Here is a 14,166-nt window from a genome sequence, read left to right as displayed (position 1 = left end):
ATTCTGCAGTGATCTAAAACCTGATGATGGATACATTTAAGGCAAAGTCAAAAACAACCAGGGAGCAACCCCTCATTCAGGTCCTTCTACTGTGCTGATCTTGAAGTCGATAACAACGCAGCCCACAAAGCTGACTTTGGTGCCGGACAAGCAGTCAATAGGAGAATATGTTATCTGTGTTGCAAAGGAGAAGGGCAGTTCAAATTTTAATGATGCACCACTGTGTGAGCCATTGTCCAGGGCTAAAATGTTCTGCCCACTTGGAAAATATTTTCAGTTCATATTGACATGCCCTAAATGCCTCGCTGTAGAAGAAAGGGATTATGGTCACATATAGGATGATGACTCAGAAGCTGATCACCTTTACAAAAGTAATTGCTTTGTTGTTCGGAAGGCAGTGGAGTACTTGGAACTAAATATGTCTTCTGCAGATATTACATCTAAATTCTAATGGAAATCTTTCAATCCTCTGCATGTTCTATGGAGCCTTTGCTTCCAGTCAGTGAATCCCTACTGGATCCGATAATGGCTATGAGGGAGAAACCCTTTCCGCACAGAAGTCCTACAGATTGATGGCTTGCAGAGGCCTAGTCTGTGTGACCTAAAAAATGTTCCTCTCATTGCCAGAGTATTGTAACTTTCATAGATTCCCATGCTTTTGTATCATTCCCCGTCGTCGGAATGGGAGTCTCGGTAACAAAAATAACATAGCAGTAGGTACAAAAGAGAAAGAAAAAGGCCTAGGCCTCATTCCCTTTTGCAGCATATCCGCCTCTTTTTGTAGAAGAGACCAAACTTAGGCATCAGCCAATCAGAAGAGCCTCACCCCATAGAACCCTCCTGAAGGAACCTCAGAGCCTCAGATTTTCTACTGCACGTTGTGCTAGGGAGTCTCCTTTGAGCTCTGCTCAACTTCTAGTCTTCAGGAAGTTTCTTCAGATTCTTTTCAGATTCTCTTCAGATTGTTAGCTGATCCTTCCAGGATGTCTGACAAGGAGAAGAAGAAGGCTCTTTTCAAGCCATGTTCCACCTGTGGCAAGAAAAGGCTGTTCATTGAGGATAAGCATAAAGACTGCATCTATTGCCTCTATCCTGACCACAAGGCTGCAGACTGTAAGATGTGTCGCACCTTTTCAACCAAGACCCTCCGGGACCGTGAGGGTAAGCTTCTGACATGGCTCCAGAAATTGAAGTCCAGGAAGGATACTGTCTCCAGTGACAGTGAGGACTCTGCGTCTAAATCTTCATCAAGAAAGTCAGTCAAAAGGGGTAGGGGTTCCCCTTCTCCTTCTGTGGAGCATCCTTCTAAGGCCTCAAAAAAGACCCCCAGAGAGTCTGAGAGCCAAGGTCCAGGCGAATCTCCTCACCGTGGTGAAAAGGAGAGGGTTTGAAGACTGATCCAGCCTTCAGAAAACCCTCTTCCCCAGCTTCGGGAAAGTCTGACAGGAGTTCCAAGTCGTCGTCAATGAAGGCGTCGTCGACGGAGGCCCCGTCGATGAAGAAAAAGAAGCCTAAGCTGACATTAGTTCCGTCGACGGGCTCGTCGACGGGACAACCGACGACGACAGGATCGTCGATGGCGGCTACAACAGCGTCGACGAAGGAGTCGCTGCTCATCAGGACGGACAACACCACGGCCATGCATTATGTGAACAAGGAGGGAGGAACCTGTTCTCTCCCATTGTCGCAGGAAGCTCAGGAGATCTGGGAATGGGCGATCCTTCATGGAATGTCGCTGCAGGCAGAACACTTGCCAGGAATTCTAAACGAAAACGCCGACAGATTGAGCAGGTTATCCTCGGTCGGTCACGAGTGGGAGCTGAACCAGCGGGTTCTAGAAGAGGTCTTTTACCAGTGGGACATACCAACAATAGATCTCTTTGCCACACAGACCAACCAGAAATGCCGGTCTTATGCAAGCAGACATCACCAACAAGGATCATTGGGAAGTGCGCTTTCGATAGCCTGGTCGAGGACATTTGTCTACGCCTTTCCCCCCATTCCACTGATCCCGAGATTGATCAAGGAGATCAAAGTGGAACCATGCAGGATGATCCTCATAGCCCCGCTTGGCCGAGACAGTTCTAGTACACGGAGCTCCATCTGCTATCGCTGGCTCCTCCTCTCCCTTTTAGGGCTATTCCATATCTCCTCACAATGTCCGAAGGACAGGTTTGGCATCCAGATCCAGTCGTTACACCTGACAGCATGGCTCCTGAGCAGCGAGAATTTATGAATCTCCCCATCTCAAACGAAATTAAGGAAGTCCTCTCCCAGGCGAGAGCTCCTTCCACAAACAGGACTTACCGCTTAAAATGGAAGAGATTTTGTATTTGGTGCAGGAGAAAAAAAGTTGACCCCTTTACTTCAAAGCCTCATCAGCTTCTACCTTATCTCTTGTCCCTGGCTAAGTCTGGGCTGGCCCATTCTTCAATAAAGGTTCATTTGGCAGCCATTTCAAGATACGGTCTTAGTCTGGTCCTTCGTTGTGGTCTTCCAGAATTGTGAAACAATTTCTAAAAGGCTTGTTCCGGGTCTATCCACCAGTGAGGCCTCCGCCTTCTACCTGGCACCTAAATCTAATCCTCACTCAACTCATGAAAAGCCCATTTGAACCAATTCATCGTTCAGACATGAAGTTCCTTTCATGGAAATTGGCTCTCCTTCTTGCCCTCACATCGGCAAGACGTATTGGAGAATTGCAGGCTCTCACAATCCAAGAACCTTTCCTGCAATTTAAAAGAAAGACCGTTATCTTGAGAACTAACCCAAGGTTCATACCTAAGGTTCCCTCGGACTTCTACTTGAACGAGCCGGTTATTTTGAAGGCATTCTTTCCTCACCCGGCTACACCAGCGGAGAAGTCGCTGCATTCTCTGGATGTTCAACGATGTTTAAAATTCTATTTAGATCGTACCAAGGGACTTCGGAAATCCTCCCAATTGTTTGTGGCCTTTGGTGGTCCGAGCAAGGGTCTCCCGCTGTCAAAACAGGGGATTGCAAGATGGATTACTAGTGCCATTCTACGTTGCCATACTGCAGCTGGTAAACCACTGACTGGCAGGGTTCGGGCACATTCCACAAGATCAGTGGCTTCTTCAACAGCCCTCTTTGCGGGGGTGCAGGTTAAAGATATTGGCAGAGCTGTTACCTGGAGCAGCGTCCACACCTTTACTAAGCATTACTGCTTGGAATCCTTACAGCAAGAGGATGCGGCAGTGGGCCAGGCTGTCCTGAGGAACCTATTCCAATAATTGGTGAGCTTTTCCTTTCTATCCCACCTTCACTATTTTGCACATTTTGTATCTTTATGTCATGTTGGCTATTGCAATGTATTTATGACACAAAATGTGTTTTTTATTGCAAACTGCTTGCTACTCTGATACAAAAGTATGGGAATCTATGAAAGTTCCAATACTGGGGCAAGAAAACAAGTTACTTACCTGTAACTTTGGTTCCCCAGTATTGGTAACTTTCATAGATTCCCATGCGCCCACCCACCTCCCTGGGGAAAGCTCAGCCTTCAGCAGATATGGTGACTGTCACACAACGGCTACGAAATTCTGAGGCTCTTAGGTTCCTTCAGGAGGGTTCTATGGGGTGTGGCTCTTCTGATTGGCTGATGCCTAAGTTTGGTCTCTTTTACAAAAAGAGGCGGATATGCTAGAAAAAAGAATAAGGCCTAGGCCTTTTTCTTTCTCTTTTGTACCCACTGCTATGTTATTTTTGTTACCGAGACTCCCCTTCCGACGACCAGGAATGATACAAAAGCATGGGAATCTATGAAAGTTACCAATACTGGGGAACCAAAGTTATAGGTAAGTAACTTGTTTTCTTCATCAAGCAGGGCCTGTTTGTTCACATGTTGTCTTCTAACCAGAACCCAATTGCCTTCTTTGTGACTTTCGAGTTGGGTAGATCTTGGAGTCATCATCATCACCAGCCGATCCAGGACCCACCATCCTCAGCATGAACTGCCACCAAAAAACCATTTCACATCCCTCTTTATGTCATTAACTTCTGATGGGAGAGAGGGCCTCCTATTTTATCACTCAGTGGGAGGCGGATACAACAGACTGCTAGGTGCTCCAGCTAATCCTTCTGTGCTGCTGCTTCCCCTCCTATCTTTCCTACCAGAGCACTTCCCTCTCAGCAAACCATTCTCATTAGCTCATGCGTTGGTTCAGGAGGTGGAAGTCCTTACCTTGTTGCAAAAATGGTCCATAGAAGTGGTATCTCCAGAAGACAGCTTCTTTTAGTCACTTTATTTTTGGTCTCTAAGGAAGATGGAGGTCTAAGTCCTATTTTGGATCTTCATCTTCTGAACTTGTTGACAAATTCAAAATGCTGTCCCAGAGCCAGGACCTTTTGGCCTCGAACTTAGGATATTGGTTGGTGTCTGTAGGAAATTGGGTTATTAGTTGTGCAGGATGTGAGGACTGAAGAAGTAATAGGTCCACAACTTTCTCTTACTGAGAACCAAGCACCCCGTTGTAGCTTTCGACTCTCTCAGAGTAGCGAAGCAGAGCGGTCCAAGGACTATTCAGGGGAGGCAGTGTGGGCTAGTAATCACCATTTGCTGACACGCAATAATAAAACTCAGTAAATGTTTAGCCAGTCAGTGCTTGTTCTTTAGAAAAGGAAGAGTACATTTATTAGACACATTCTACTAAATACTACACAATTAATTTACAAATATTTACATCAGACAGTTTGAAAATATGATAGATGACATAGCAAAATCACATGTGATCCCTAAATGGCCATCACAATACCAGACAACAAACCACATGTTAAAAGCACCATCATGTTGTGTGTAAATAGAATAATCAATATTAAAACCATGTGTAAATGCAATAAATAATATCAATGAAGCATGTCACCCTTAATCATTAATTACTGTCAACATTATTATTCAATAAAGCTTTTTCAAATTACCATTAGATGAGTAGGTGTACTTTTTCTATACTTTCAGGCCACTTGAAGTGCAACCATAAAAAAAACCAGAGAGTGTCACTTGCAGGCTACAGAAAATCCAGCTATAAAAACAACCCCTAGAGGGTACAGTATTCCATGAGTAAATAGCTTCCTTAAATACTTTTAGGCCACTTGAAATGCAGCCATAGACCCACCCCTAGAAAGTGTTGTATTCCCAGCTTTGGATCAAAACACTAGCATTCAGAATGCTTTTAAAACTTAAGTGAAAATCCCAAAGGGTCATATATTCCTTGAACCAAGCAAACGTAGGATTAATTTAGCAAAGATTACTTCTGGGTAGCTGCTGTAATTCTTGCTGTGCCAGCAACATTCCAAGTTTGCTGGTTGTACCTCAGCTGTCCTGCGGCCACCACAAGGCAAGACAAATGTGTATAATAGGAAGCGCCGAGCTTTATAGGGTGCTCCAGGTAGGAGCAGTGAAAATTTTATTAGCATCTCTTCTGCTGTGCTGGAAAAGCTGTGCAGCTTTTTGTTCCTGTTTCCTTCTTGTTGGGGGTGCTTGGTCTCACCAGGGACACCCCAAGGTGAGGTATTTAATTTTTGTTTAGAGGTCAATGCAGGGAGCACACGCTGCCTGGCCAACTCTGCTGCCACAGGTGCTGGTCGCTCTTCTCCCCTGGCTGCTCCTGCAGGCAGGGTGCTCGCTTCGGTGGTGACGGCCATGCGCTCCCCCAGACATGGACACAGGGAGCGGGGTAATCTCATTACTGCTACGGGGATTGCGACGGCGCTCCCTATCTCGTCTTTTCCTTGCCGGGCCAAGTGTTGGGATCACGTGCCCCTCCTCATCCTCTCGTTCTCTGTATTGTCCCCAGGAAGCCCCCGGGCAGAAATGAGACGGACGTGGGGGCCCCACGCACGTCCCCTCCTTGTGTGTAAATAAATAAATATTCTTTGCACTGACCCCTAGGCCCTGGCTCACCCTGGAGGTAATTGTTGAAGATGTGGTGGAGCCCGGCATACTCTATTTTTGATAAAGGTCAAAGATTGCCAACCTCTAAAAAGCCATATCTCAGACCCCATTAGGCCGATTTGAACGATGTATGGCTCCTTTTACTCCTGGAGGTGAGATCTAGCAATTGCAGTAGACCTCCTCATCTTTAAGGTGGTGTACATCATTTAAGAGTTTGTAAAAGGAGGTGGAATGTTCTAGGAACCAGGCACCCCATGGAAATTGTAGGGTTCCACAGCACCTCTCCAACCTGTTCCACCCTCCTGCACAGCATGCTGGGACAGTTTAAGATGATGGCATCAAAGTGTAACTGGTCACATCTGTACTTGGGGTATCAGTTCCACCCCTCGGTGACATCACTGCCAGGGCCTTCTCCACAAAAATTCACTTTGTTGGCTCCAGTTGCCCGGGCTTCCCCCACTTTTCAGTCAGCCTAGGTTTTTCCAAGCCCTGGTGCAGAGTGACAAGTAATTAACAAATGCAGATTTTTATTTCCACCCTATCCTGCTCAGGAGCTTAGGGAAGCACTGTTTTTTACTCCTTTAGTGTGGGGCTGCCTTTATTCCTGCTGCTGGAGAAAATTTTAAGGCCTGGAATCTGACCCTGAGCTACGCCAGAAAAATATGACAATCATGGATAATATTTATGTTGTATAGATCTTCTTGGAATTCTGAGATTTGGTTTTGGTATACATGTTCCACCCCATTTTGATATTTCACTGGGCTCTGTAGTCTAAAGGGTATCAAAACTATACTCTAAGGCATTCTTCCCCATGTGTATAATGGATTATCTCTGTAGAAAATATACAGTAATCTCACACGTGAAGCCATCACACGTGTGCTCATGTGTACTCGTGTTCACATATAATCAGCCAGGTGCCCCTTAACCTTGCTGAATTACAGCGTACTTATCTTAACCCCTCCCATGCTCGTGATGGAACCGTTCTGTCACGTGCGGGCTGTGCTGGTGACAGAACGGTTCCGTCACGGCCCCCTCGCCGCGCCTCGTGGCGCGAATTCCGCGCCTGCGCTGACATTCTATTGAGCGGGCGGGGCCGTGACGGAACCGTTCCGTCACAAGCACAGCTTACCCACGGGCCGTGACGGAGCGGTTCCGTCACGCACACGGGACCGCCGCGCTTCCCCGCCCCCCCTTAGCAGAGGGGGGGGGTTAACATTGCGCATTCCATTTTCCATGTGATTCCAGTGGGTGAGACACATGTAGTGAGACTCGCCCACAGTAAAAAGTCCATAATCGGATGACTTCTTCCACTTTTTGATTTTCCCTGCCCACAGCGCTAATTGAATTTCACAGTGGTATCCCAGCACTATCAGATTTGCAGTCCTCCCATTCAAAATGCTGACAGCACCACACACCTTTACAGGTGCTGTAGTTTTGCTGCAAAGGTCAGGAATCCATGCATTTCCATACTTGGAAGACTGGCTGGTGAAGGTGATTCCATGATGGTGAACCAGTAACATCTTCAGCAAACAAGGGATCTTACCATCTACCTCCATAAATCTCACCTCCCACACAGAGACTGACTTTTATTGGGCAAGTGCTCGACACAACTGTTAGAATGTTCTCCCCTCCTCAGAGCATTGCAGATAATCAGACAATGATTATAATGTGTATAACTGAAAGCCAGATCCCAGTCCTTCAGATCTTGTGTCTGTTAAGCTTCATTGCATTGTGCATCCTGTTGGTGCCTCCAACCATATGGTGATGAGATGCCTCAAGTTGTTTCTGAATCAATCAATCAGGATTTGTAAAGCACAGCTAATCACCTGTGTGGGTATCCAGGCCTGGCTTCTTGCTGGGCTCAGATGAAAAGCTAGGTCATGAGTCCCTTTCTGAATTCCAGGAGAGGGGATGATATTTGCAGGTGGAGGGGAAGTTGGTTTCAGGAGTTGGCGGCAAGGTAGGAGAAGGCGTGCCCTTGAGTGTAGCTTCAGCAGATGCGAGTGTGCGTGTGAGGGCACAGGGGACAGAGTGCAGGTGTCTGGAGGGTTGGTGGAAGTTCAGGCAGTGATTGATATATGCTGGACCTTGGTCGTGGAGGGCCTTATAGGCGTGTATCAGCAGCTAGAATCTGCAGCTTTTCTTGATGGGGAGCCAGTGGAAGTTCCTGAGGTGGGGGTAATGTGGGTCCTTTGGGGAGTTTGAGGATGAGTCTGGCAGCAGTGTTCTTAATTGTCTGAAGACTTGAAAGGAGTTGGGTGGTGATACCTGTGTACAGTGCTTTGTAGTAGTCCAGCCGGCTCATGTCTAGGGTTCGACTGATGATTTTCCTGTTGGTGAGGGGGAGCCATCTGCAGATCTTTCAGAGCATGCAGAGGGTGTGGCCGCAGGCAGAGGAGACTGCATTGATGTGGCATTTCATGATGAGTTTGCTGTCCAGGATCATGCCATGGTTGGGGGCGTGGTCTGTTGGTGTGGGTCCAAATTTGGAGGGCCACCAGTTGTTATTCCATGGGGAGGTATTGTTCCCAAAAATCAGCATTTCTGTCTTATCTGTGGTGAGTTTCAGGCAGAGGTCATGGCGTTGTGGACGTTTCTCCTAGTAGTTTTGGAGCCTTCTGAGAGCGAGAGGATGAGCTGGGTGTCATCTGCTTTGGATATGATGTTGAGGCTTTGAGTTCTGACAATGTTGGCCAGGGGCATCATGTAAGTTTTGAATAGGGTGGGGCTAAGGGATGTACCTTGAGGGAGCCGCAGATGATGCTCTTGGGTTCCGAGGTGAAGGGTGGTAGGTGGATTCTTTGGGTTCATCCTGTGATGAAGGATGACGTCCATCTAAGGGTGTCTCCCTTGATCTCGATGAGGTGGAGCCTCTCGATAAGGGTGTGGTAGGATACAGTACCAAACACTGCTGAGAGGTTGAGGAGAGTCAGAGCTGCTGTTTCTCCCCGGTCAAGGAGGGTTCTGATGTCGGTGGCAGCGGTTCAGGCAGTCTCGGTGCTGTGTTTGCCTCACAAGCCAGATTGGGAGTGGTCCAGTGGGTTGTTCCTGTCCAGTTGTTCAGTGAGTTGGTGGTTTATAGCCTTCTAAGGGGTTTTGGCAGGGAGGGGAGCAGAAAGATAGGGCAGTGATTCTGAGCTAGCTGGGGTCGGCAGAGGGTTTCTTGATTCCCTTGCTCCCGATTTTGAAGAAGTGGTGGGGGCTGGGGTCCATGGGTGCTCCAGAGTGTATTGAGTTCATGATTGCTGTGGTGCTCTGTGTGGTGAGTTGTTCCCATGTGGTGAGTGGGTGGTTGTGGGTGGCTTCCATTGGTGTGAGGAGGTTGTGTAGGTTAGTGGGCTGGGGGATGTAGGAAGCTGACTCTGCATATACTATACCAAAGTAAGGTATAGTGGGCACAGAGTCCAGTGGATGCCCGAAAGGCTTACAGAGCTAAAAGTAGATAGTACCTTAGTCTCTATTTGTGATAGTGTGGGAGAGCAGTAAGGCTTTATCAGAGGGTAGGGTTAAGCATTTTCTTGTACACACTCAAGCAAGAAATTATGTCACACACTCAAAGACTGAACTCAGACCAATTGTTTGTATCAAACAGTATTTCTCTGTTGTATTATTGTTCATAGAACCAAGCAGGACTTGGCACTGGTAAATATGATTGTGCTTTTCAAAACAGATTGCTAAAAAAGCAAGCAGGATGAAGAATGACTTTTCTTACAGGTTTGTAAAAATGTGCAAATACAGTTGTAATTACTATTGGATTACTTTTGATTACTTTTCAAGATTACTTTCTCAGGATTACTTTTTCTACTCCGTGATATGCCTAGATATCAAACTGGGACATTTCCTGGATAAAATGTTAGGAAGTCACTATTTCTCAAAACACAGTTTGTTAGGTTTTCATACAATTCTCAACTCCACACTTAGAACTTATTCCACAGAAAAACAGTGAATGCAGTCCTATGGGAGAACATCAGGTTATCGGTTTAAAGGTGAGAAATCGGTCTTGGGAGTTGAGTTTCTGGGGTTAGAACCAGAATTTCTCCAGGGTCAAGGATGCACTCAAAGAGCACCCTCGGCTGCACTAGGGTGGCCAGGTGGTGAGTGCTGAGGCTCAGATAGGAGGCCTCCGGTTGGTGACTGCTCACGGACACGCCACTTGGATGTGGGAGCAAAGCTCCTGGGTTTAGCTAAGGGCAAAGGGGGAGAACTAATTTAGCACACAAGGTGCACCCACCCCGGGACAGGGGCCCGAATGCTGGGTGCTGATTTGGCATCGGGTGCCCTGTTGTTTTCAATGGGGGTTGCCGGTTTTGGCTGCAGGCTCGGCCCTGGAAGTCTCCGGGAGGAACCAACAGCTGGGCAGGTAAATTGAAGGGCTTGGGGGCGTAGGTGCATCTCAGGCTCCCTTCTCCAGGGTGCAGTGTTGCCAGATGCACGGTTGCCTTTTGAGGTTGGATTTCACCTTGCAAGGGCTGCTAATGACGTTGGGGAGTCCTGGAGGGGCCAACCCATGGTGGACACAGACTCTGGAGTGCCGAGGGACCTCACTTATGCCGGTGGACCACTTGGACTCAGGCTGTAGGCATCTGGTGCAGTGGAGGTTCCAGGCATTGGGTTTCTATGTCCTCAGCGGGCTCTGAGTCTTTCTTTGGTGTTTCGTTTTAACAGAGCTGCTATTCACAAGAGATCCTGTCTTTGTTGAAGGCAGTCAGTCCTCCCATGGGTTCTGGGGGTCGCAGGCTGCAGGACAATTTGATTTTTGATGCAGGATCTCTGGAAACTGCAGACGGGCCTATAGTGCTGGGGCCAAGTCAGTTTTTCTCTGCGATCCACTCTCCTGGGTGTCTTATTTCATTCTCCTTCGTAGGTTGCGGGAATCTGCTTTCTCAGTTCAAGGCTGCCCCCTAAATATTGTATTTAGGGGCATTTTAGGGGTCTTGAAGTCAGTAGCCAATGGGCTACTGACCTTAGCGTGACTACACCCATGGTGTGCTCACCCCATGTGAGGGAGTGGGCACAATGCCTAACACCGATTAGACAATTCCTGCCATCTGCAAGATGGCCGGCACTGAGGAGTGGGCTTCACCTTGCCCCCCCCCCCACCTGAGGAGTGGGTTGGTAGAGATGGTGACTCTTTCTGGGCTGTTTTAATTTTTTCCGCTTGTCCTTTGGCCTTTGAAACTCCCCTGCCGCAGATGGCTCTTCCTTACCTGGGGGAGGTGTGACCACCTCTGCCAAGGAAAGGCTTTGTTTCTGGGCCCAAGGAGCAAAGGCTCCCACCCCAGGGGTCCAGAAACATGTCTCATGGTGGCACGCTGGTGTTTTCCAGTCAGGGAACCCACCAGAGGCTGGTCGTTTTTCAGAGGGGATCTCTAAGATGCCCTCTGAGTGCATGTCATAATAAATCTCACACTGGCATCAGTTTGGGGTTATTATGCTGAGACGTTTGATACCAAACTTCCCAGAATTCAGTTAAGCCATTATGGTGCTGTGGAGTTCGTAATGACAAACTCCCAGACCATATAGTCTTTATGGCTTTACTGCACTTACAATGTCTAAGAATTGACTTAGACACTGTAGGGATACGGTGCTCATGCAACTGTACCCTCACCAGTGGTATAGTGCCCCCAGCTAGAGGGGTGTCTTACCTATATCATAGGCAGTGTGTTGCGGCCATGGCACACAGGTATGTGTGCGGTGTCGACTCTTCACTTTTCTCTGCACCAGAACACGCAGCCTGCAATGACAGTGTGTGTGTGTTAAGTTACAGGACCTCTAAGGGTGGCACAATATGGGCTGCAGCCCTTAGAGGCCTTCCCTGGTCACGGTACCCTTGGTACCAATGGTACCTTTTACAAGGGACTTACATTTGGCCAGAGAGGTGCCAATTGGGGGTACAAAGGTACAGTTTCGGGGGAGAACACAGGCCCTGGGAACCTGATTGGCAGAAACCCAGGGCACATCCAGTCAAGGTGCAACCGAAATCTGGCAAAAAGTGGGGGGTTACTGCAACAGAAACCCACTTTACTGCAAGGACTAAAATGGCTTTGTGTAAAGGGAGTAGCAGCAACACCAAGGATATTTTTTGGCTCAGGTGCAGATTTTCCAGTGGTATTTATGGGTGGACCCCTCCACCTTTCTAAAAGTTCACTAATTCCCCTCAACAGGATCCAACTACTGTTGTCTTGGGCACTTTCTCTCTGAGGTGAGGAGTTCAATTGGGCGATATGAAGACACAAAGCCTTTGATCCATGCGGAAGCATTGCCTGCACTTAAATGTGTTTGAGCTGCTGGTGGTCCTGCATGCCGTGATGGTATTTCTTCATTCCATCTCATGGAGCAAGGTCGAGATTCTGCTAGACAGTCCTACCACAGTCCATTATATAAACATGCACGGTGGTGTGGTGTTGTGTATCCTATGTTGGGAAGCAGTTTGCCTGTGGAAGTGGGTGCAGCAATGGTGAATGTTCCAGGTCGCAGCTTAACTAGAGATCTCTCTCAACATGAGAGAAAAAGTACTCCATTGCCTCCCACAAGAAAACAACTGGGAGCTCCACCCCAAAGTGATGAAGGTTTGACTGAAGAGCAGACATACTGTAGCAGCAGGATCATTGGGTCCTACAGCCTATTCCCATGATTCTGTGAATACACATCTTGAGGCTGAGTGGTGCCAGATAAAGTCTTTTTGCTTTCCTGTTGGAGTCACTGACTCATCTTGATACCAGGAAGCCGGCTTCTAAATTCATCTAGGTAGGCCACTGGATTAAGTTAGTTGAGGGAAATCACTCAGAAGGCATCAACCGATTTAAGTGATGTCTATCCATTGTCTTATCATTTGCATTGTCCCTTGCTCAGCTGTGCCTGATGATGGCTACAGTTGAGGGCTATCTGCGGGCCCTGTTTGTTTTCAGATATCTGACTAATCAACCTCACCTCTTTAGATGACCACTAGTGATGTGTTTCTGAAAGGGTTTCTTACTTATTCTCTCCCATTCCATTTATTGTTCCTTAGTAGGATTTGAAATTTCATTTGATTTGATGACATCTTCATTCGAGCTGATGCGCAGTTACCTAATTCGACTTAGTGGTCATTCATTCCTGTCACAGGGTAACAGAATTCCAGGCCCTATCGGGGCATTCACAGTTTTCTACACAGATAAGTTGGTTCTTCATATCTGCCTATCCACTTCCAACCTTCTTCCCTCTGTAACAGGGAAGGAGTAGAAGTGTTTGCATTGTCTGGATCACAGGAGCACTTTGTAATATAGCACCAGCTGCACACAGCATACGAGAGGACATATTTGATGACCAGACTTTTGTGAACTTTGCTGCAGCTCAAAAGGGAAAGGTGGAGACTGAATGCTCTATTTCACACTGGGCCATCCTTTGTATCAGACATGCGCTGTTCAAGAAAGTCCTATGGAGCAAATTCACTCTAATTTCACCAGGGCCTGGCTGCTTTCTACACTATTTCCAGAGGTGTACCGGTTGTGGACACCGGTCGTGCAGCTATGTGGTTATAAGTGTGCAGTTTTGTAAAGCCCTACTGCCACACTACTCAGGCACACATCGAAGAGTACTTCGTCCAAGTTGTATTGCATGATTTACTTCATTAACTGGCAGGGAGGTACTGATTTAGGGCATATTCATAAGGTGAGGAATATAGTGGAAGCCGAATCCATCAGAACAAAAAGTTACTTACACGTGGTAACGATATTTCTGGTGGATACACAATCTTCCAGCAAATTCCTCACCGCCCTACGTACACCTGAATGAGATAATACTGTGATTAATAAGATGCCACGGTATGCAAATGTTATGTGCTGTATTTGTCACTCTCAGTTTATATCTTTATGCCTCGATGTCAAACTGAATAATTAATAGGAGCTGACACCGGCATGCCGGTTTGACCTTATACACCTTGGTTCCATCTCAACGTGAGGCCGAGTCCTTGCAGAAGCTGCATGCAGCTACCTGACAGGGCTTGAGAGTTATTGCTTGGGACACAATCTTTCCTTCGAAGTCTGAAGCCTGGAATGATCCATCAAAAGAAGATGAATCTGCATGAAAATTATGCACCTACTAAAAATATGGGTACCAACGGTAAGTAACCTCTTCTTTGTAGAAAGTTCTCAGCTGCTGTTCTCTGCCGCTCATGAGAGCTAAGCTAAAAAAATAACAAATATGGTCCAATTAGTTTTCTGGTTTAATGTAAGGCTTGTAATGTTTCTTGTAATTAGTGCAATAAATAGCTTATC

General features: G+C 47.1%; 1 protein-coding gene across 1 annotated transcript in view; it reads left to right on the top strand.

The window, feature by feature from the left end:
* Positions 1 to 14,166, top strand: part of OBSCN (obscurin, cytoskeletal calmodulin and titin-interacting RhoGEF) — a 2,124,484-nt gene that overhangs the window by 1,382,241 nt on the left and 728,077 nt on the right. The window lies entirely within an intron of this gene.

Source organism: Lissotriton helveticus, chromosome 10 (assembly GCF_964261635.1).
Source record: "Lissotriton helveticus chromosome 10, aLisHel1.1, whole genome shotgun sequence".
Taxonomy (NCBI): Eukaryota; Metazoa; Chordata; class Amphibia; order Caudata; family Salamandridae; genus Lissotriton; species Lissotriton helveticus.
Note: the sequence above shows the minus strand (reverse complement) of the source record. Positions and strands in the feature narration are given on the sequence as shown.